Below are 23,066 nucleotides of genomic sequence, written 5' to 3' on the forward strand. Positions count from 1 at the left end.
TGTCATTTCCCCTTCAGGTATAGTACCTTATCCAACAAAATAAGTGTAATCAACAACTTTGTTGCACCATGCACTAAATTACAGTTAAAAGTATTTAATGGTTGATGTTCATTATTTTGTCAGTTTGCGCCCAATCAATTACTCAATAGCCCGTCAGTCTTACAATTACTAAAGAACAACACTGTTTGGCTTTGGTCAGGTAGTTGTCAAACAGATTCTTGATGCTGTAAAGATTCACTTGTGAATTCTAATATTCTAACATTACCTTGATGTAAGGTTAGACTTTTATATTGCCACTGAAACACCTTTCATGGGAATCAGAGCTTGTCTATTTCAGATGCCAGAGAGAAATGTTTAAGCTGAGATTGACATGATCAGTTTTGCAAGTAGGACTCTGTCAGAATGTGAACACTGGATGTTCAGGTACTGAGCTTGAAGCTGTAGCTGTCATTTGGCTTTTTACTATGTTTGTAGCAAACATGTCAAGGTGTACTGCAACCACCAGGCACTTAAATTTACATCACATATAAGTTACTGCTCCCTAGAATTGCTAGATGAACAACATTTCTTCAAGAATATGAAGAACTCACAAACTACAGGATACTTTTGATGAAAGGCACCTGCTACATGTAGTACTATTTAGACATGTGAAATAAAATGGAAACAGTGTAGGGTTGAGATCCTAGATGACATAAGGTAAGAACACTTCTATCAGATAACCTGTCAGAGATAATTCAAGAACATTACAAGAGTCACAATGACTTATTGGTCAATCAACGCAATGTCAATAGTACGAACTCGTGCGCGCACGCGCACACACACTCACTGTCTATACAGCTTGATCAGCTGCTCGCAATGGCAATTATTTACTAGCTTTCTATGATGTTTTCTCTAAATATATTAACTTGTATGCCTTTAAGTCAACAGCAGCATATGCTATAATTCACAAACAGTAAATACACACAGTTGCCAATCCTGTTGAATACCTTACAGACAATGCATCGAACTTTACATTTAGAAAATGGTAAGTTTTTCTGAAAGACAATGACACTAAGCACATTTTGATATCCTGATTTCATCCATCAAGTAATCCCATTGAACCTATTTTTAGGGAATTTAAATGATTTTTAAGAAAGTATGCAAATACATAACTCACATGCTGGGTCGAGCTCACAGAACCTTTCAAGCAAATAGTAAATAACTTGCCAGTTTACACCACACCCTACACACCTTTTACCAGGGGGGCAGGGGGGAATTGGATAAATACTTTGCCTCGTCTGAGGAACAAAGAAATTACTCTGCAAGAAAAGGTAAGAGACACACTTATCGCACTGACAGAACATTCCAGGATTCGAAAGAAAACCCACGGTAAAAACTTAGATCAAATTCAAACATACACTCTTGGAAAAACAGTTGTGATAAAATCACAACTGAAATGGTCTGTTTTGCACACACAGTAGTATATGGCAGTTGCTTTACACCAGTCCATGCAATATAAATAGCAAACCTAACCGTACCAGTTATTTTTGCTTTTCCAATATCAGAGAAAACTAAATGTTTATATGCCCACCAGGATCTGGAGAGATTTTTACATAGTTACTGACCACATTCTCAAGCTGTGAATCATTATAAAATATATGTTTACAAATGGTAGATTATGAAATGTTATGGATTCAACTTTTTGTTATATTCAATGCAAGGTCATTAATGGTATTTTGAGTATAATTAACTGGAGCGTTACATGTCTAAAGGTAAAAGAGTAATCTGATTTCTAAACATGCATTTTGTATTTCCATTATCTTGTTTAGCACGAAAAGAAATGCACTTATGTTCCAAGACAAGAATCTCATTTTTTATGTTTGTTTGTGTTAAGAAATTAGCAGCAGCTAGAAGCAAAATTATTGTTTCTATGATACTAATGATAACTGATAACTTTGAGCAAACAGTTTATCTGAATAATAGGTGACTACTGTACTCAAAGAACAAATAAAAGAGGTATGAACTGTACTGCATTTAGTAATTATTACAATTTTATGTTGAACAGTAATATGAATTAAACCATACATACTAGTTGATAAGCTTTTCTATGCAGTATAATGACTAAACTGCTATATGCCCATGAATACATATGACATGAACTTTTACAACAGGAGCCAAAGATATTTTGTGTGTGTAAACATTTTACACTGAAAGAGTATTTTAAAAGTATATGTATCTTTTGATCTTCTGATAATTCATGCACAAAACTTCTAAGAATCTTTAGGATATTATTTTGATAGCTTCATGTAGAACAAGAAACCAGTAGTGTCAAGTGGACAAAAGTTCTGGTGAAGGTAACTGTATGTACACCATTGAGTGATGCTCCATGTCTGAGCTTTCCTTTGCTTCGACTTGGCACATGTTTGACTTAAAACCATTTTCAGTTTTTCTTGCTGTGCCACATGCAGATGTTTCCTATGTTATATAGGGTATGCCTTATGTCTGAATCTGAAATACTTTAGTACCATTATCATAATGAATATGCAGAAAACTAGCTTAGCCTAGTTGCTATTTACTGACCTTTGCCTGATATAATGAGATACAAATTAAACACTTTTGTAAAGGACAAGGATAAACTGTCAATGTTTCTACATAGAACATACAGAATAACTAAATCTAGTTCTTGTCGAGATCCGAAGGGACAAAAATCTGAACTGTTATTGTTCCTTGTAAAAAAAAAAAAAACAATGACAAGCTATGAAGTTTAAGTACTATATGAGAACTAGAGTAAAAACTACGGGAAACCATTATGCGAGTATGTGGCTGCTTTGATGCTTTCGCCAAAGTAAAGATTTGAACCTACAGGCAGTTAAAGTTTTGGTGTAAGTTGCTACCTGTGAACGAACTATTAATACAACTCTCAAAGTAAGAACACACATTTTGCTTACCTGAACTGTATCTGATGAGCAGTTGACTACTTGTGGTCTATGGTGTGAAATGCTGGATGCCAATGGACTCTGTAGCAGCATCATCTTACATATATCACTCGAAAACGTGTTACACACTCTGTAGCTACACTCAGCTTGCTGCTTCAAGTGCTAACTACATGCTACAGACTTGATTTGTTGAGCCGACTGCAATACAAGTAGTGCTGTTGCACAATTTCAAATAACGTGCAATGTCAGTGAATGTAAAGAGGGTGAATAACATAGGTGCTAATACACAGTGTTTTATGAACATTTACTGTGGATTGAGATAAGAGACTGTGTTGTGTTGCACAGCAATCACAGAACTTGCACGATTACACAGCAACAAAAGGTAGTAAATCATATAAGACAAACAAACTACTTCAAGAAAGGTCATGTCCCTTGGCACAAAACTTAACGGATTTCATAAAAAAAACCATTTTAATTGTATATCCCTCAACTTGACGTCAAGAACAATTACTCTGTATTTCAATGCCAAATGGTACTGATTCTATTGTGTGATTCACTATTCCTTAACCTGTTGAGAACAATGGTTGTATATCCAGGTACATAATATACTGTGATACAGAATCAGTGTAAAATCTACAATGGCAACCTTATTCTTTATAATAATCATTATTTTGTTAACAATGAAACAACTAGGCGCTGACTAGGGAACCTTCCCATCGCACCCCCCTCAGATTTAGTAATAAGCTGGCACAGTGGATAGGCCTTGAAAAATTGAACACAGATCAATCGAGAAAACAGGAAGAAATTATGTGGGAAAAAATAAGCAAAATATACAAACTGAGTAGTCCATGCTCAAGATAGGCAACATGAAGGATAATGTGAGCTGAGGAGCGCCGTGGTCATGTGGTTAGCGCGAGCAGCTGCGGAACGAGAGGTCCTTGGTTCAAGTCTTCCCTCGAGTGAAAAGTTCACTTTTTTTATTTTCACAAAGCTATGATCTGTTTGTTCGTTCATTGATGTCTCTGTTCACTGTAATAAGTTTAGTGTCTGTTTTGCGACCGCACCGCAAAACCGTGCGATGAGTAGACGAAAGGACGTGCCTCTCCAACCGGAACCGAAAATATTTGATCGCAAGGTCATAGGTCAACCAATTCCTCCACAGGAAAACATGTCTGATATATTCTATATGAGACTGGTGACGGCATGTGCGTCACATGACAGGAAAATGTTGTCGATCCACCTAACTTTTACACTTGGCGAATGGGTAAAAAGATTCTTCTACCTTGCCCGATTTAGGTTTTCTTGTGGATGTGATAATCATTCCCATAAAAGTGATGGAAACATAAGAGTTTGTCACATAAACTGCAACAGTTTCACAGTCGCACAGTTTTCCCTGTGCTCTGTCAAAACATATGTTTTTAACGTTTTCAAATTTTTCCGTGTGTAGACCGTCAAATCCTGCATATGTCCAAACAAATCTGAACATGTCCTGGAATTTTGGAGAGCGAAGTTGATTTTGTGTGAGTGCCTGAATTTTGATAATTGTCTGAAGATAAAAAATTAAAATTTTTTCTCCATGGAAGACTTGAACCCAGGCGCTCTTGTTCCACAATTGCTCACGCTAACCACGGGACCACAGCATTCCTGAGCCCACAGTTACATTTATGTTTCATATCTTGCTCATGGACTTCTCACTTTGTATATCTTGCTTATTTTTTTCATAGTTCCACACAACTTCTTGTTTTCTCGATTGATCTGTGTACAGTTTTTCAAAGCCTATCCACTGTGCCACCTCATAACTAAATCTGAGGGGGGTGCGATGGGGAGGTTCCCTTGTGAGAATGCTACACTAAGACGAAAAAGACAATGCAGCTCTAAATTGAGCAAAAGATGATGCCCATGTAAATAAAAGTGAAGCTAACATTATTTTATCTTTGACCTTACATATATGGGAAATGAAATTCTGGACAATGTCTTGTGACATCGATTACTGAATTGTTAGTATAAGTATATGTTAATTGGAAACGAGTATGTGTGTTACATACAGTTAATGGCAACCATCTCACGACATGTTGAATGGTGTTGCAAGTTAGGGATAAACCGTGTCAATGCCATTCAAGGGGACTGCGTGACTTTTAAAAAAAGACGACGACGATTGACCATTCCTCAGATGGAATCACAACACTGTAAAACTTAAACGCAATCTGTCAAACAAGTGACACTGGTTTCTTTAGCACGGGATCTTGTAAATTTTAGGACAAATATACATGTTAAAATGAAAATGTTTGTGTATACCTTGTCCTTAACCACTTATCTGTTTCAGCTTTAGTACGAGATGAGACAAAACACAAGTCTTTATACAATGATGCGAATTGGCCATCATTGTAGCTGCCTATATGCAAATTTGCATGATCAGTCAAAGAATCTCTCTCCATTATCTTTTCATGAGTATGCAGCCCTATTATGCTTTCTTGCATGCAATTTTATGCACACTAGCATTGGTGACTTGAACCTTTATTACTGATACATGGCCTAGCATCACCATTTCAATGCTGCCCATGAAAACCAGTTACAGTGATCAACTGATCACTTCATTTTATTTATTTTTAAGGTTTGTTATAATAATACTTCTGCCTGAATGATTAGGAGAAATTTATTATTATTTTAAATAAGAGAAGTGTTATTATACTCAGTTGTCAAACCTTCTCCGCGTGGTGACTGGCCATGTAAAATTTACACATACACAATCTGAGCAATAAAGACAATATATCATACTTATGAAATGAGATGGACACAAAGTGTGTCCGTTTAAGATCACCAGTATGTTTATGACTATATGATTGTGCTACCAGACATCACGAAAGTGAGGATGGTGTCAGATGTATGTGGAGTCAGCAAGAGTATTCAAATTTGTTAACTTAAGTATAATCTTGTGTACGAATAGTGCGAACTATATCTATTGATGACTCTTTTTGGAACAGGTAACACTATTCATTCCAAGACAGAGAAGAAAATAAAATGTGTGTCAATGTATCTCTCTGAATGATGGACACATTACACAAATATTCTGGCAGAATCCTCATCCTATCATTGTCTGCACTATGCTCCACAATCATTTTCTAAATTTATTTCCTAAAGTTTACAAGTAACCAGCAGCAAATTTCAAAATTCCAGTCCACAATGTCTGTGTTCTTGACTGTCAGCATTTTATGTCTCCCAACCTTTTATAAAGCAGAATTTGATGGGACCGGTACTGATGTAGCCTTGAAAAGAAATGGCAGACTTTTGGCATGTTAGCCTGTTCTCATGGCATATACATAAAACTTTCAATTGCAACACCAAAATTTAAGATCTCCTTAGAATGCGACAGGTACAGAAAGGGTAAATTATAAATTACCTGAATCAGACACCAAAGGAATCTCAGACACAAAATAGACTTTTTGTTTACAGTTTAACTGATGACTGAATCTTTGATTGTTGTCTCTTTTGACTTCTCTAACTATAAAATGTATTTTGAAGCAATAAAACAAACTCACACCCAGTATATTCCATTTACATGCAGGACGAATGTGAAAATCCAATAAATCTTCCTAATGCCAGAACAATGAATGTTAAATGGAATCAATCTCACATCCTATCACCTGTATGTTAACAATAGATGATATGCAGAACAATTCCTTAAAATACCATAGTTAGAATATTAAACCTAGTGAAATTCACATTCATTGTTTTGGAATATGAGAGATGATATAATGCTTGCAGTTGTAACTTGATTCATTGTGAGACATTTACTACCAGGGTGAGCACTGTAAAGCCAGGTTTAACAATGGGAGATTAAACCATAATACTCCTTCCAGCATTAAGCCTTCATAGTCAAGGAATTCAATGCTTCTAGTATACTGCAGGTACCTCTTGCCCCGTTTCCAAAAGCTACACAATTCCACAGACTGAAGGAAGTTACATGTGCTCAAAGCTTCCGAAATAGAATGCTGCATTTACCTGGTACAGAATCACGTCCTGCACAAATGTGACAATTAGCACAGCCTTGACATAAGCATCCATTTACTTACCTCTCCACATCTTCTGTATTGTCTCGCTGTAGACACAGCTGCTGCACCCAGGTGAAAACCAATTATATCAAAACAGGAATCAGATTATTAACTGCAGAAGTTTAAGTAATTCATTGTTTCGATCATGACCAGTTTTGGAAGATTATAAGCCCATCTTCACGCAAACAAGGAACCATGAGGTACGTGGCCACCTCACACCATACACCAGGCTGCAGGCAGGTGACACCCGCACATGGAGCCGAGATATGGTTCACCTTAAGGTGGGTTTATAATCGCCTGGAACTGGTCTTTACAACTGAAGTGAGCTGTTATCCAATTCCACAATACTCAGTTACAGATGCCCTGTCAAAAAAATTTTATATCAAAACAATAATGAAATTCTTATTGTCTTTAAGGTTTACGTACCTCTTTAAGTTTCAGGAAGAACACAGTTTTAACTAAAACTGTGGTGGCTTTTTACATTTAACAGTTATATATGAAAAATGCTTCGGCAGGATTTTTTGGGACAGTCAGCTCCTGACAATCATTGCATAGGAAGTTGCCGTATGGTCAAGTTGTCTATGTTCCGTCATGAAAAAACTGAGAAAATTTTATTTCAGAATGTTGTCGCAAATGAAATTTTCCTTGCCAGGAAATTGTTTTAATATAGCACATAATCTTCTTTCAGAGTTGTGTACATAACACCAAGTACCACAGAGAACCTCCTTCTACAAGTCATGGACAAAAATACTGCATGATTTTTATTACATCTTGAGGTTGATTCCAGACTACCCCCATCACATTGATAAATGACACAGAAGAAGAAATGTGTGTTTTATGATTACATTCACAGGGACAAAATTAAAAAAAGGTGTGGATGTCAAACAGTGTTTCATTTAATTCTGTATGAGTACTTTAGACAGGACTGTACAGACGTAAAAAGAATAAATATACACAATCCAATGATCTGTTTTATAAGAGATTAACAACAAAATAATGTGTATCAGAAACAGATAAAACCAATTGACGTATACTTATTACAAAGAGAAACAAAATATTGTATGCCAGCAAAGAGCATAGCTTTAAAAAAGTAATTGTGATGAAACAACCATTAATAAAACCAAGAAATATTAACATTTAAACAAAAAACTATACTTAAAAAACTTGTAAATTCTTTAACTGTAAACATCTTTGGCTGCTGACTTGCAAAAACTCTAAGCAATGTCAAATGCAAATTCAAGATGATAAATAAAAAATATTAAAACAAGACATTATGATACATTACATCATATCACCATCCAAATGAAAATAGAATGCTATCGAATGGACAGTAATGTTACATAATTTAATTTTAATCACTTGTTTAAACATATAATCACTGTTATAGCAACAAGCATGTATGCCAAAAATTAATCGTTTAATAAAATTTTTGTCTTCATTCACACTTGCCTCAAATGGCAAGCAAAACAGTATCACAAAAATACTGACTAACAATTAGCTTGTCTGATGGAATAAAGAAATAATTACAAATATGCTCTCTATGACAAGACTTATTATTATATTCTTCTTCTTGTTGTTGTTGTTGTTGTTGTTCACTGCACTGACAATTACAGTGATCCTAAAAAGTAAGCAGTAAAACAAATAGATATTGAGAGCAACTCAGCAAATACTTTTAAAGAAATACCAAAAGTACTGTGGTCATAACATAATATATTACATAACATATTTACCTATTGCTTTCAACAGAATAGTAATTACTTGTGGGAAGTTGCTTATCCCCATAAATTTGATGCCAAATTTTAAACTTTAGCACCATGGTCAGTACGCATTCTTCCTAGCAAGTACGCAGAAGTGTCTTCTTTAGCTTTAAATATCCACTGCCATGTAGAGGGTAGATTGTGGCCCAATGATATCAAGATGAGGATTAAACCAGGAGTCCAAGAAATCTGGAATGTTCAGTACAGCTACGAACAGTGTCACCTTGGTGATCGCATACCAGACAGAATGAATTCTGATAGAGCACTCAAGGGTAGCTTGCGTCTCAACAACGCTCATTTGCAGAAGATTGTTATCATTACTGCGTCACTCCCATCTTCATGCTAGCCCCATTGTCAGTGCAAGTCCCTGATGGTTCTAGAAGTTGTGAAGACTTTCTGAGGGTTAGCATATTCATTCATTTTGTTCACACTGTAATCATTGCTCAGCTAGCTGAGGCTATATCAGTGGTCTCTTGCTGCAGGTTGGTCTTGCTGTAATGATAGTGTAAAATGTTTTCCAGCTCCCACAACATAATTTCATAGTGATGGCCACACGGAAGTGTGGCAGCATAGTTCCTGTACTGTGCATAACAGGTCCTGACCTTCACCATCACATCACCTCCTTAAAGTATGAGGCTTGGCGAAGCATCTTATATTGACCCACTTAGTTGTGATGGACACAATTCAATGCGACTCTTCAGTGATTGATTCTAGTGTTACCACATACACTCACTCACAGATTCTTCAAATACATACTACTTTCACTAACACCAAAAGTAGGAGACATTGAAGGCACTTGAGACAGAATCTTGATGGTGCAGACCACTGTTCAACTTCCTTGTCCATTACACTAGCTTCACTCCAAGTAGATGTGTCTCCCACATAAGAATATTAACTTCTCAGTACTGTTAATAGCAACAACAACAACAGCAACAACAACAGAAGTAATGGTTCCAAAAATTAGCGAAAATTAAAACAATACACATCACAACAAATGGACAATACTACTATGGAAATGTCAAAAATATCAATTTTGACATAGAAATTGCTTTAACAGACACTATCTCCTTAGTCCCTTCGACTAAATGTATACAGAACAATGACAGGAGAAGTAGTAACCAAACTGCTCAAATTAAAGTTAAAAAAATTAACTGAAATATGCCTCTATATATACAATGAATTTTGAAGTGGCATATAGCAAGATCCCACTGCTAACACAGATTATATAGGCTAGACATACAATGTTTCAAGTGTTTCTACAAGTAAATGACACTTCCATAAAATTAGTATTTATGATATGTGGTAAAATTAAATACTAATGCATGTAAAAATTGTACTGAATTTCTGTAAGTATTACTGACTGTTGTAGTTGCCACTTGTAACACTTAGATACGTCATGATATTCTTCACAGGTTTGCAGCCGGATCATGTCATCGTCCAGATGATATGATCCGGCTGCAAACCTGTGAAGAATATCAGCAATTATTACGCCAGGAAAGTCTACGAAATCAAGATATGTCATGCTACCAAAAGTCATCATATTTATGATTCCATGAATACAGACAGACATCTACTCCCACAATTCCAGAGATATTATTGAGAACTGAACCATACAGGCTGAACATAGCTTAATAAGAAGCTCAATACACATAAAAGAGGTCACAATGAAGTCTACCATCAAATCAAAATGCCCCAAGCAAAATGAACATGAAATTATCAAGGGCTTTGTAACAAAGGAAAATCACAAATTTACACAGATAAATAATGCCATTTGATAATAATTTGTAAGTTCATTTAGTAATGGTACTATTGTTAACCTAAGTACATGGCACTTTTTTTAACACAAAAATTATTATTATTTTGATTTATCTGGTTTCATATACATACAAAAACATAACCAAATAAGACTGAACCAAACAAAAGTAATAGTTACACCATAAATTGTCAGTGGAGCAGATTTACATTCAGTAAAATGCATATAAATTTTTCAGATACATAGAGCAAAAGCTATTTTACACACTATGTCAAACAACTCTGTACTGTGAATTCTATTGACATCAACTTAATTTCCCTGAACAATAATCATTTAAGTAGCAAAATGTTTGTCAAGTTACCAAATGATGAGAATGAACTGCTTATGTTACCAGAAGACTTTAAACATAAAAGAATGATGCTTCTACCAACAAAACAAGCTACTTTCATTAAGCAATGTAACAACCGATTTGGATAATGATGACTGCTATATTTAGGACATAAAATCATCACAGTTTATGTACAGTTCACAGTAAATCAATTTGTAACTACACGTATGAAATTTCAGGTAAGGTAAGCATTTCACTTGAAACATTAATTTGAGTAGTGTACAATTTCTTTAAACTATGAAATTTGACAAGTAGTAGTTTTTGACAAAAAGCACACACCAGACACCTGTAGCTCTACAGCCTATTGTTCTGTGTAAATCCTGATGACCAGAAGTTCATTTACAATTGACTGTACACTAAATATTGTAAATCTACATGTAGTATAGACTTCATGTCGTCTCCTACAAGACAATTTCAAACTGTTTTTCGAGTGAGTGTACTAATCTAAACAGGTCCCATTCTCAAATAATCCCATCAGCAATCACACAGTTCGGCAATTACTTGACAAATAGTAACATTCATGATCATGCAACAAGATCCCAACAAAATTTAATATTTACCATAAATAAACAAACAAAACCCACAAAATAAGTGTTTTCTACAAGTGAATAAAACTGGACAATAAATTTCCTATGGAGATAAAAGACAATTACAAACCAAATATTTAAGAATTCAGTTAAAGCATTATCTCCTAAATAATCCACACTATAAAGAGGATTATTTACATAACACTGAGTAAAGAAGGTTAAAAATCAACATTACTGAACAACAAACAACTGCAGTTTTTAATTATATGACCTCAAGCCCCAAATAGGGTAACCTCAAGTCCAAATTTTCACTGACAAAGAAACTTTATCATTACCAAATTATGCATTTTCCAGTAGTATGGTTTCCTGTTCATGGAATTTGAAATCTGTGGTCTCTTTCAAAAACTAGTAACAATGTTCTGCTGTAGTTAATTCTTTACAAATTATTTCCTTTTTCAATTAAGGTGACTTCTGTAAATGATTTATCAAGGAATAAACAATAAATTAATATTTTCTCCACATTACTGCCATGACAACGATATCTACTTTAAACATAAAATGGTATGTAACACTGTGTAGCATAATGTATCATATCATACAGCACCAAAGCCACCAGCCTATATCTTGATAAGTCAGGAATATACAAGACTGGTTGTGGCAATTGCCCCAGTTTTTCTCTTGATCAGACAGGTAGCAAGTTTAATATACAATACAGTGAACACTTGGAAGCTTTTAGACTTATTTAATTAAATCTGCAATTGCTATTCTCATAGATCAACATGGACGCACTGATTCATACATTAAAGGCAACTTACAAAAATTACACAAAATGAACAAATACAATAAAATGGACCTCCTAAAAAACTAGAAACACATCACCTCACTACATTTCAAATGAACAACTGAAGCTAGCTAACAAACAATTCGTCCAGTTTTTTCTTGGGCTTTCCACACAAATTAGAAGCAATGTGGACCTGCAAAAGTGAAGGCACTGAACAAAAATTCTCTTATTGTAATAGAAAGCACCCACACTATCTAACATTTCAACAACTACCACAGAACAAAAACAGAGACCAAAATCAACACACTACCCATAAACTCTTAGAGTAGCTTAAAAACAAATAATTTTAATTTTTCCTATGACATGTTATACTTTTACTCACATAAATTTGTACTGAATGTAACCTATTTTTGATGCCAGGCAGAGAGAGAGAGAGAGAGAGAGAGAGAGAGAGAGAGAGAGAGAGAGAGAGAGAGAGAGAGAGAGGAGGGGAGGGGAGGGATCATAGTCGATAGGTAAAACTATTCCCTGTCAATCTCCTACTGCAAGAAACATCTCGGGAGGTTGCTGTTTGACCTCCAAAGATGTCTCCCACAGTCTGAGACAAGACGTCTGGAATTAGTTTTATACATTGACTATAGTCTCTCGGATACGAGGAATGTCTGCCACTTTGAAGCTTGGATATCAGCTGCTCCGTGTAGCAGTACCCACATAGGGGGCTGCATGTCTCTGATCCCATGTTCCAGGCTTCCTCGTACCTCTACACAAAATCACATCACCTTCTGCAGCTAGCTGAGCCATATGAACCAATTTATTTTATTTTTTTATGTAGCTGTGTCTCACATCAGGCCCTTTTATCCTGCTCTGCAACAGGCAGATAAAGGCTTCTGAAATTAATCAGGTTTCAACTATTAAAACAGAGGTCACATCATTTGACGGTTCAGTCCCTGTAAAAGATTTGTAACGATCATAAATAGATTAAATTTTGGAGAAACACGTGTATGTCATTTAAAGCATAACTTTGGAAATGGTATGGTCATGTTTTTTAATTCTTAGGCTAAGAATTTTTTACCTTTTTAAATAACAGTGTTTTCAAGGTTTATAATTAAATAAAAGCAAAATAACAGTTGAAGCTTTAAAATGAAAACTTCTGCTTGGACTAAAAATGAGACTCTTAAAAAAAATATAAAAAAATTGTAGACAGTGTGTCACACCTTTGATTACCAACATGCGTTGTTCTTTGGTTACGTCAATTGTGAAAAATCTTATGTATTTGTGTAAATGACAGTGAGACCTGAGGTCCACATACACTCCTGGAAATGGAAAAAAGAACACATTGACACCGGTGTGTCAGACCCACCATACTTGCTCCGGACACTGCGAGAGGGCTGTACAAGCAATGATCACACGCACGGCACAGCGGACACACCAGGAACCGCGGTGTTGGTCGTCGAATGGCGCTAGCTGCGCAGCATTTGTGCACCACCGTCAGTGTCAGCCAGTTTGCCGTGGCATACAGAGCTCCATCGCAGTCTTTAACACTGGTAGCATGCCGCGACAGCGTGGACGTGAACCGTATGTGCAGTTGACGGACTTTGAGCGAGGGTGTATAGTGGGCATGCGGGAGGCCGGGTGGAGGTACCGCAGAATTGCTCAACACGTGGGGGGTGAGGTCTCCACAGTACATCGATGTTGTCGCCAGTGGTCGGCGGAAGGTGCACGTGCCCGTCGACCTGGGACCGGACCGCAGCGACGCACGGATGCACGCCAAGACCGTAGGATCCTACGCAGTGCCGTAGGGGACCGCACCGCCACTTCCCAGCAAATTAGGGACACTGTTGCTCCTGGGGTATCGGCGAGGACCATTCCCCACCGTCTCCATGAAGCTGGGCTACTGTCCCGCACACCGTTAGGCCGTCTTCCGCTCACGCCCCAACATCGTGCAGCCCGCCTCCAGTGGTGTCGCGACAGGCGTGAATGAAGGGACGAATGGAGACGTGTCGTCTTCAGCGATGAGAGTCGCTTCTGCCTTGGTGCCAATGATGGTCGTATGCGTGTTTGGCGCCGTGCAGGTGAGCGCCACAATCAGGACTGCATATGACCGAGGCACACAGGGCCAACACCCGGCATCATGGTGTGGGGAGCGATCTCTTACACTGGCCGTACACCTCTGGTGATCGTCGAGGGGACACTGAATAGTGCACGGTACATCCAAACCATCATCGAACCCATCGTTCTACCATTCCTAGACCGGCAAGGGAACTTGCTGTTCCAACAGGACAATGCACGTCCGCATGTATCCCGTGCCACCCAACGTGCTCTAGAAGGTGTAAGTCAACTACCCTGGCCAGCAAGATCTCCGCATCTGTCCCCCATTGAGCATGTTTGGGACTGTATGAAACGTCGTCTCACGCGGTCTGTACGTCCAGCACGAACGCTGGTCCAACTGAGGCGCCAGGTGGAAATGGCATGGCAAGCCGTTTCACAGGACTACATCCAGCATCTCTACGATGGTCTCCATGGGAGAATAGCAGCCTGCATTGCTGCGAAAGGTGGATATACACTGTACTAGTGCCGACATTGTGCATGCTCTGTTACCTGTGTCTATGTGCCTGTGGTTCTGTCGGTGTGATCATGTGATGGATCTGACCCCAGGAATGTGTCAATAAAGTTTCGCCTTCCTGGGACAATGAATTCACGGTGTTCTTATTTCAATTTCCAGGAGTGTATGTGGACCTCTATGTAAGCCTCACTGAATTATCATTTACATTTATATCATGCTTATTTATTAGTTTGCAGAAAAATATGAAAAGAATAATTTCCCACTTTTTTTTTTGTACAATCTAGAAGAGAAATCCCTCATGCTGTGAAGGCAATGAAGGCTAATCTTTATGACTCAAATCTCTTCGAACATTCCAGTGGCACTCTTACTGTATATCAAGACAAACAAAACAAGAATGTGCTTCTGCATAGCATTTTTCATTCGGAAGTTGAACTTAAAAAAAAAACCTCCAGAAACAATAGATTTCTACAACAATACAAGATATGGTGTTCATGTGTTGGGTCAAATGGCAAGAAGATATTGTTCATGCTGATACTCTTAGACGGCCAGTTCACGTATTTCATAATATTCTTGACTTGGAAGCTATCAAATTGGGGGATCATTCTTAAGAAAGTAACAGGGATGAGAATCAATTGTCGAAATTATATCTATCGGAGGAGCTTCATATGGGGTACATGGACTCAAAATGTAACTTGGTGGAAACATAAGCTGAATCTGTTGAAAGAAATAAAATGAGGAGATAATGTCAAATGAACAGGTGTAGAAATAAGACAAGTTATATCTGCAAAAAGTGCAAACAGCGAGTGTGTGGTTCTTGTTCAAAGGACATAACTAATGATGTGGTATGTATTTCCAGCTAACAAAGATATGTAATTCACATCAGTGAGTGCTAATAAACTGAAGAAAACACCTGGCAGTGTTTCACAAACATGTTGCGGTATGTGGATTTGACAAACAGATTTCATGACTAAGTGCACTACATAAAATACAGTAATTAATTTTATAATAATGACTGCACAATAAATACGTCAGCTTCTTTATTAAAAGAATTTGAAATAAAAACTGTTTATTAATTAGATAAAACATTTGTAAAAACTCATTCTTGTTTGCAATAAATGAAATAAAAAACTTTAAATTTGAGAAAAATTACATAATTCATCTTATTTTAGTTTTATAAACCTAAAATACACATTTGAAATGATGATAATGAGAACAAAAATAATAATTTTCATATAGCAGTCAAAATGACCACATCAGCGGTTCTAAGTATACAATATGTTCGGTGGTTCTAGTGATAACGCCTCACTCTCAAACGGATCACAAAATATGGTGCGGTGAATGAGACTGCAATCAAGAATTCTTCCATTGAACCCAGTATCAATAGGCAGAAATCTGAAGTGAGCGTCCACAATGGCCATCAACACCACACTAAAATAGCCCTTGTAATTGTGGTAAACATAACCTCAGTTTATGGGATTTTAATTGATATATCTTTACAATATATGGCACTCAGACATTTGTGAAAATTCCACTTTCTTCTAAAACCATGAGCAACATCAGTCCATTGCTCTGCCATTTTTGGCAACTGAAATAAAATTATTACTTGGCACAACACCATATGTTTTATTATTTATTTCAATGGGTATATGAAAGATATAATAGTGACAGATTTGTGGAATTAATATCATTGATTTCATCATCATAATCATCATCAAGGGTGGCATTAATGTCACTACATGGTAAATCAATAAATACACAAAGAGGCTGTAATACAGATCATAATATACTCAACAAGGCCTACAACTTCTTCACAAAATATAAAGCATAGCAGATAATAGCCAAAGTGTGGATCTCAATCTTTTTTAAATTTAATAGAAAATGAAGACTGCCAAGCTTATGAAAATTGCTTTCAGACTACAGCTTAAGCTGAAGATCGATAAAAGTTTGACAAAGTATCAAAAAAAAAGTTCACAAAATGTGTTCTGAAATCCATACTTTAATTTTAGTTCCAACTGTTGAAGGGACACTACAATTACACAACTATTACATACATTTAAGTAATATTTAAAGATTAACTCAAACATCAGAACATGCTGCCCATAGTTGTAATTAACTAAATAGCGTAGTAGCCTAGATGTTCTAGCTGTAGGGCACTGAGTAACAATTTGTTCAGTTACAAAGCAATATGGAAAAATGTTTCTACTTCAAAAATATGCTGTATAGATGTAATGAGCTAGAGTATGATACAGGACCCCACCCCCATCAAATCTTGGTTGTGCTGACAAACACCTGCACTGTAGCCCCCAAAGGTCAGGTAGGTGTCAGATGAGCTAAGAGTTGCTTAACCCTTTCAGACCCCTTGTCCATTTCAATGGACACTACTTTTCGAGAGTAATATCTCGTATCTGAAAGCACTGATGTTTTTAGGATTGCTTGTACGTCGCAATGGAAGTCTTGTGGTTCAATCTGATGGGCGATCCTGCCATCTAGTGGTGCAGTCACGAAGTATTTGGAAGTTGTTTGAGACAAATGGCCGCACAGAGGATGCATGTAAAAGGTGGGTACATATTTCGATTAAGTTTACGTGTTTAAAGGTTAGAGTTCCCATTGTTTTTAAGTTTTATTTGTTTTAGTAAGGTTTTGGATACTTTCTATAGCAAAATTACATACATGCTTCGGAAAATCACTGTATTATCAACGTTACAAAACTGATGTCCATTGAAATGGACATTTAGTCCCAATGGTTGTTTTTACTTGTGTGCTTGTAATGTATCTCTGCTATATGAAAATAACTTCTGTGATGCAACTGCGCCTTTTTTTTTGTAACGTAGGGGACGAAACTATTTTATGTTACCAAAGGTTTGGTAGATAAAATTCCAAGCAGTTATGTACAATATTGCAGTAGTTGTACTTGATGTTATTGCTTCAGACTTGGTATTTGCGTCTTGTTTCAACACTGTTCATGAAATTGCTTACATCTGAGGAATTGATTTTCAGAATTTTATCATATTGAGAGGGATGCTTCCCAAATACTGGATTTGCTGATGTCAGGTAAGGTTTCTGACTTAGAGCTCTCAGAAAACGATGAAAGTGGCCCTGATGATGCAGAATCTATTCCACAATGCACTAGACCTGGTATGTAATAATAAAACTATCAATCTCACCTGACTATTATATACATATTTTGACCTGGGTGTTGCTATACTGCATTGTCATTTTTAGGTGCTGATGTAGTCACAAACTACAAAGAGGAACAACTGGAGGACGATAGTTGCAGCACAGAAGAATATGACCAAAATCATACTTATGCACAGGACTCAAATGTTGAACACACTATTATTCCATGTGAGTCGGTGTTTACTGAAAAAAGTGATATTAGATGGAGAAGAAAATCGCCTACACTCCAAAGCACACCTATAGGTGAAGACCAGTATTCAGTGCAGCCATCAGAGTGTGATATGACACCCATTGAATATTTTTCAGAGTACATTTCTCATGCTTGCTTAGAAAATATGGTTGAAAAAACCAACATGTATGCATTGCAACATGGGAAAACATTTACACCAACAAATGTAATGGAAATAAAGGCTTTCCTAGGACTTCATATAATTATGAGATGCTTGAAATACCCCAGAGTTAGAATGTATTGGGATTCAGCATTGCATTTAGATCTCTTTGTGGAAAGTATGTCAAGAGAGAGATTTTTCCAACTGAGATCAAATTTCCTTGTAGTTGACAATTTGGCAAGGCCAGAAAATTGCAAAGACAAATTTTACAAAGTGAGACCCATTTATGATTGTATTAGACGTAGATGTTTGGAACTACAGATTGAGGAAGAATTGTGTGTTGATGAGCAAATGATTCCTTTCAAAGGTCATTTAGGAGTAAAGCAGTATTGTAAGGGAAAGCCTAAACCTTGGGGTATAAAACTGTTTTTATTATGTGGAAGAAGTGATCTGTGCTATGACTTTCTGTTGTACCAAGGAGATACTCCAGAAATCTCGAACACTTTTGTAAAAATAGTTTGGTTTAGGGGCATCTATTGTTCTAAAACTTGTTGAGAGAATTAACAGGGAACATGCTTATTTATATTTTGATAATTTCTTCACAACATTCAACTTACTAGAAATGTTAAAAATAAAAAAATATATATGCAGCAGGAACAGCAAGACTATGTCGCATGCCAAACGTACCTTTCACCAGTGATAAGGATTTGAAAAAGAAAGGGCGTGGTTTTTATGAAGAAGTCGTGAGCATGAATAAAGCAGTGATAGTGTGTAAATGGTTTGACTACAGACCAGTAGTTCTGGCATCAAATTTTGTAGGATGTGGTAGTCAAGATGAAGTACAGCACTGGGAAAAGTCAAGAAAGACATACGTTTCTGTCTCACGGCCTGAAGTTGTACGTTGTTACAACCGTGCTACGGGGTTGACAAAATAGATGTGTTAATTAGCATGTATAGGATTTTTATTAAATCTAGAAAATGGACATTGAGAATGTTGTTCCACACTGTAGATTTAGCATGTGTGAACAGTTGGTTGAAATACAAAAGAAATACTGAATCACTGGGGGGGAGAGAGAGAGAGAGAGAGAGAGAGAGAGAGAGAGAGAGAGAGAGAGAGAGAGAGAGAATGCATTTGCTTCATTTTAAGATGAGAATAAGAGAGGCTCTTGTAAAAATGGGCACTAGTACCAAAGTGAAACGTGGCACACCAAGCAGTGATTTACAGGACATAAAAGCAAAAAGAGCAAGAACTGAGATTCGTCCGTTGCCAGAGATTAGGAATGATCTTACTGGACACTTTCCTGAGTACCATGATAATACAGAAGCTTCAAGGTGTAAAATGCCTAGTTGTAAGAATAAAACTCATGTATTTTGTGAGAAATGTAATGTTCATCTAAGTTTTGTCAAAGGAAGGAATTGTTTCAAAATGTTCCACAATGCAGGATGTAACAACCGTTGATACTCTTTGTCCATTACAATGGACATTCTGTAAAATGTAAATAAAAATATGTTCAGTGATTTTGTTGGATTTATTATGTTTCTAATACCCATTTTTACCTATTACAATGAATAGATATTTCTTTTTCATGGCTGAGAATAATTTGGGTCTCAGAGGGTTAAGCCTCTTAATGCGATTCCCAAGCAAAGGCTGTAGTAACAGAAAGACATGTAGCCCCCTGCAATGGAAATTTTAGCCTGTGTCACTCACACTGACACCAGAAAAATACCATGTACAGCTCCTGGAATCTGTTATGGCATAATTTTTTGGGGAAACTCGGGAAACATTACACGAATTTTAAAACTAAAGAAAAGAATCATTCGTAACATGTGCACCGCACAGCCAAGGACATCATGTCAACCATTATTTAAAGACGGACTTTTCAAATGCCCCTCCTATGTTCTTACATTCTGTACGTTATGAGGTGAATAAAACACATTTCACATTTCACCCTCTGCCCTCATATAAACTAAAATACCAATGTGAATTCATAACATGAACTTACATATTGGACAAATCTCTAACAAGTATTTTTATGCGTATTATGTATAGGTGGATGAAATATGCAAGTCTACAGCTTTTACCCAGTGCATTATTACCTGTATACGTAAAACGCATGTCACTCACACCAAATTATCAGAGAATGTATTTATTTATTGTTCCGTGGGACCAAATTAAGGAGAAGTCTCCATGGTCATGGAACGAGTCAATACATGAAATTTTAACACAATAGTAGAAACAGATATAATGAAATACAAGAAACATATTCAGGCGACAATTCGTAAGTTTAAATAAAGAAAATCAACAATTTAACACTAGAATTTGCTTTGAGAGTTTTAAGTTTATAATATCAAGAATTTTTGTTGTATTTTCACCGTTTGTTGATAGTGTAATAGCTATGGTGTATTACTCTTGTTGCTACAGATGCAAAGAAAAATGTGTGTTGGGAGGGATAGTAACTTTTCATGGGCAATGACTGTCCCTGCTGTAATTTACCAGAATGGCTGGAGAACTTGGTGCAATTTTTACACTCTGTGTCAAAATCTAAATTACTCTGCCACCAAGCCACCCCAAATCTTGTGTCTGTCTGTCAGCTCAAATGGAGCCACTTGTGGTATGTAAGGAGGATGAAGTAAGCAGAGAATAGTATTCATTACCTGAATATATTCTTGTAGGGCAGATATAACTGCTTCACAAGTTTCCATAACAATTTTGCTGACTGTGTTTGCTGACATTACAGCACCAAATTTCAAACATTCAAATGACCTGCCCATCACTAGAAATCTCAATGTCACTTCCACTCTGCCTTTGACTGGAATTGCCTCCCTCATTAACATATTTAGCTTCTTTGTCTTATCAACAATAATAATTTGTCATACGAGAAAGGTCTCGTCTGTAAATAGTTCATCAAAGCTTTCGGGTCTGTGGTTACATTTCAATAAGTAAATTCATATATCACCACTTGCTCCTTTTTTTCTATTTTTAAACCATTCTCCGATTCCTTTTTCTCTTTTAAATGCTTTCTGTTATTGTAAGCTACAGCTAATGTAATTGCAGCACACACTTTCTCCTAAGCATTCGACATGTCACCCTCTTGAAATCACATTGCTAACCGACAGTTTTTGTCAATATTATTGATAGTGTGTGAGGTCGCTTCAATATACTGATGGTTTGACAAACTAATATTGTCAATACATACTGAACGTGTACAGGCCCCTTCAATAAACATTTGAAATATAACATACCTCTCTTTCTGTGGTACTTGTTCCTGTTAGGCTTCACATGATGATACAAATATTTTAAGTTCATTATACTATCACAGAGTTGGTACATAAACACTGTCTGTGAAACAACCAGACACACTGCTCTTCCTTATCTTACTACTTTCACACCTGAAACACACATGCAAAATGTTGATTTTTTTTCATGGCATCCTCTGTAACCTTCCTGTCACCCAGGCATTTCTGTCATTTTTTTTATGGCAACAGACTTTCTACTTTTGTCCATGTATTCATTGCTGTGTATCTTCCACAGCTCTCAAATTCTCTGTACAGAGAAACTGTGAAGTATATTCCTTCTCAGTCATGAAAGTAATTTCGAATCATCAACAAACACATGCGGTCATGGCTGACAGTTAGCTGGAAGGCGGCTGACCAATCACAGCCATCAAGCAAGAAATGTATTACCAGCTGCTGACAAAAATGAATGATGAAGTTTCATGTTTGGAACCACATGAACTGTTTGTTGCCTTTAGACTAGATGAGATCCACACAAACCACACATAGATTATAAAGGGGGGGAATATTACTGGAATGACTTTGGACACTGCTGAAATAGCAACCAGTGCAAATGTATTCATGATTCAGAGCATTGTTTCTCCTTTCAAAGTAGTTGTACATGTATTGCCTGTGAAAAAAAATGAATGCAGAGATCTTGTTTAATGTAGTAAGAACTTTAGTAGTAGGTATAGAATCACCTGGCTTTCAGGTTGTTTCACTTGTTACCGATAATAATGCCAGTAACAGAAAATGTGTTACTTTGTAAATTCACCACAAGCCAGTTTTGTATACCCATCTTCTACAGACGGTAAAAGACCTTTTTTTTCTGCACGACACTGTCCATATTTTTAACTGCATAAGGAATAACTGGATAAATCTGAAGACCCACAAGCAAACTTTTGTTATCCATATTTCGACAATTCTGATATTTTTAGGTATGCATCTTTTGCTGCAGTTAGAGACGTACATGACTTAGAAAGCCAAAAACTGTTAAAATATGGTTATGGGTTGTCTGTGAAAGCCCTGTGGCCTTCATCTTTAGGAAGGCAAAATGGTAAGCTGGTGACTCAAATATTCAGTGATTATGTAGAAAGTAGCATGGTTGTGTTGGGGCCAGTTCTTAATGTAAAAAACAGGGAAGGTACTGCTAAATTTATATATCTTATTAGGACTTGGTGGGGGTCGTCAATGTTAAAGCACCTCTGAAGGGAATTCACCAGAAGGAAGAAATGCAGAAGCCTCTGACCAATAAAGCAGGAGACATACATTAGAGTCAGGGAATGGTAAATTTTCTGTGGAAACACACACAGCACTGACTCACAACATATGGCTTAATGCAAGTAACTGAATACTGTTGCAAGGAACTAAACATGTCATATATTCTGCCATCTAAGTTCCAGACTGATTCTCTGGAAGCATGGTTTGGTCTATATAGACAGTTATCAGGAGGTCAGTATCATATCTCACTTAAGCAGCAGTTAGAAACTGAAAAGAAGTTAAGACTCATGACAGTTTTAGAACTCAATGTTCACCCACAAAAGAAGCTGAGAA

The 23,066-nt window shown here is 36.7% G+C and overlaps 1 long non-coding RNA gene across 1 annotated transcript; it reads right to left on the reverse strand.

Annotated features, from left to right (window-relative positions):
- Nucleotides 1-7,722: 7,722 nt before the first annotated feature.
- Nucleotides 7,723-22,382, reverse strand: LOC126354071 (uncharacterized). The gene is made up of 2 exons (XR_007565262.1): nt 21,483-22,382; nt 7,723-13,117 (listed from the first exon to the last, which is right to left on the reverse strand). It is a non-coding gene; the product is annotated as an uncharacterized LOC126354071 (long non-coding RNA).
- Between the last annotated feature and the right edge of the window lie 684 nt (nt 22,383-23,066).

The sequence above is a fragment of the Schistocerca gregaria genome, chromosome 3 (genome assembly GCF_023897955.1).
Source record: "Schistocerca gregaria isolate iqSchGreg1 chromosome 3, iqSchGreg1.2, whole genome shotgun sequence".
In the NCBI taxonomy this organism is placed as follows: Eukaryota; Metazoa; Arthropoda; class Insecta; order Orthoptera; family Acrididae; genus Schistocerca; species Schistocerca gregaria.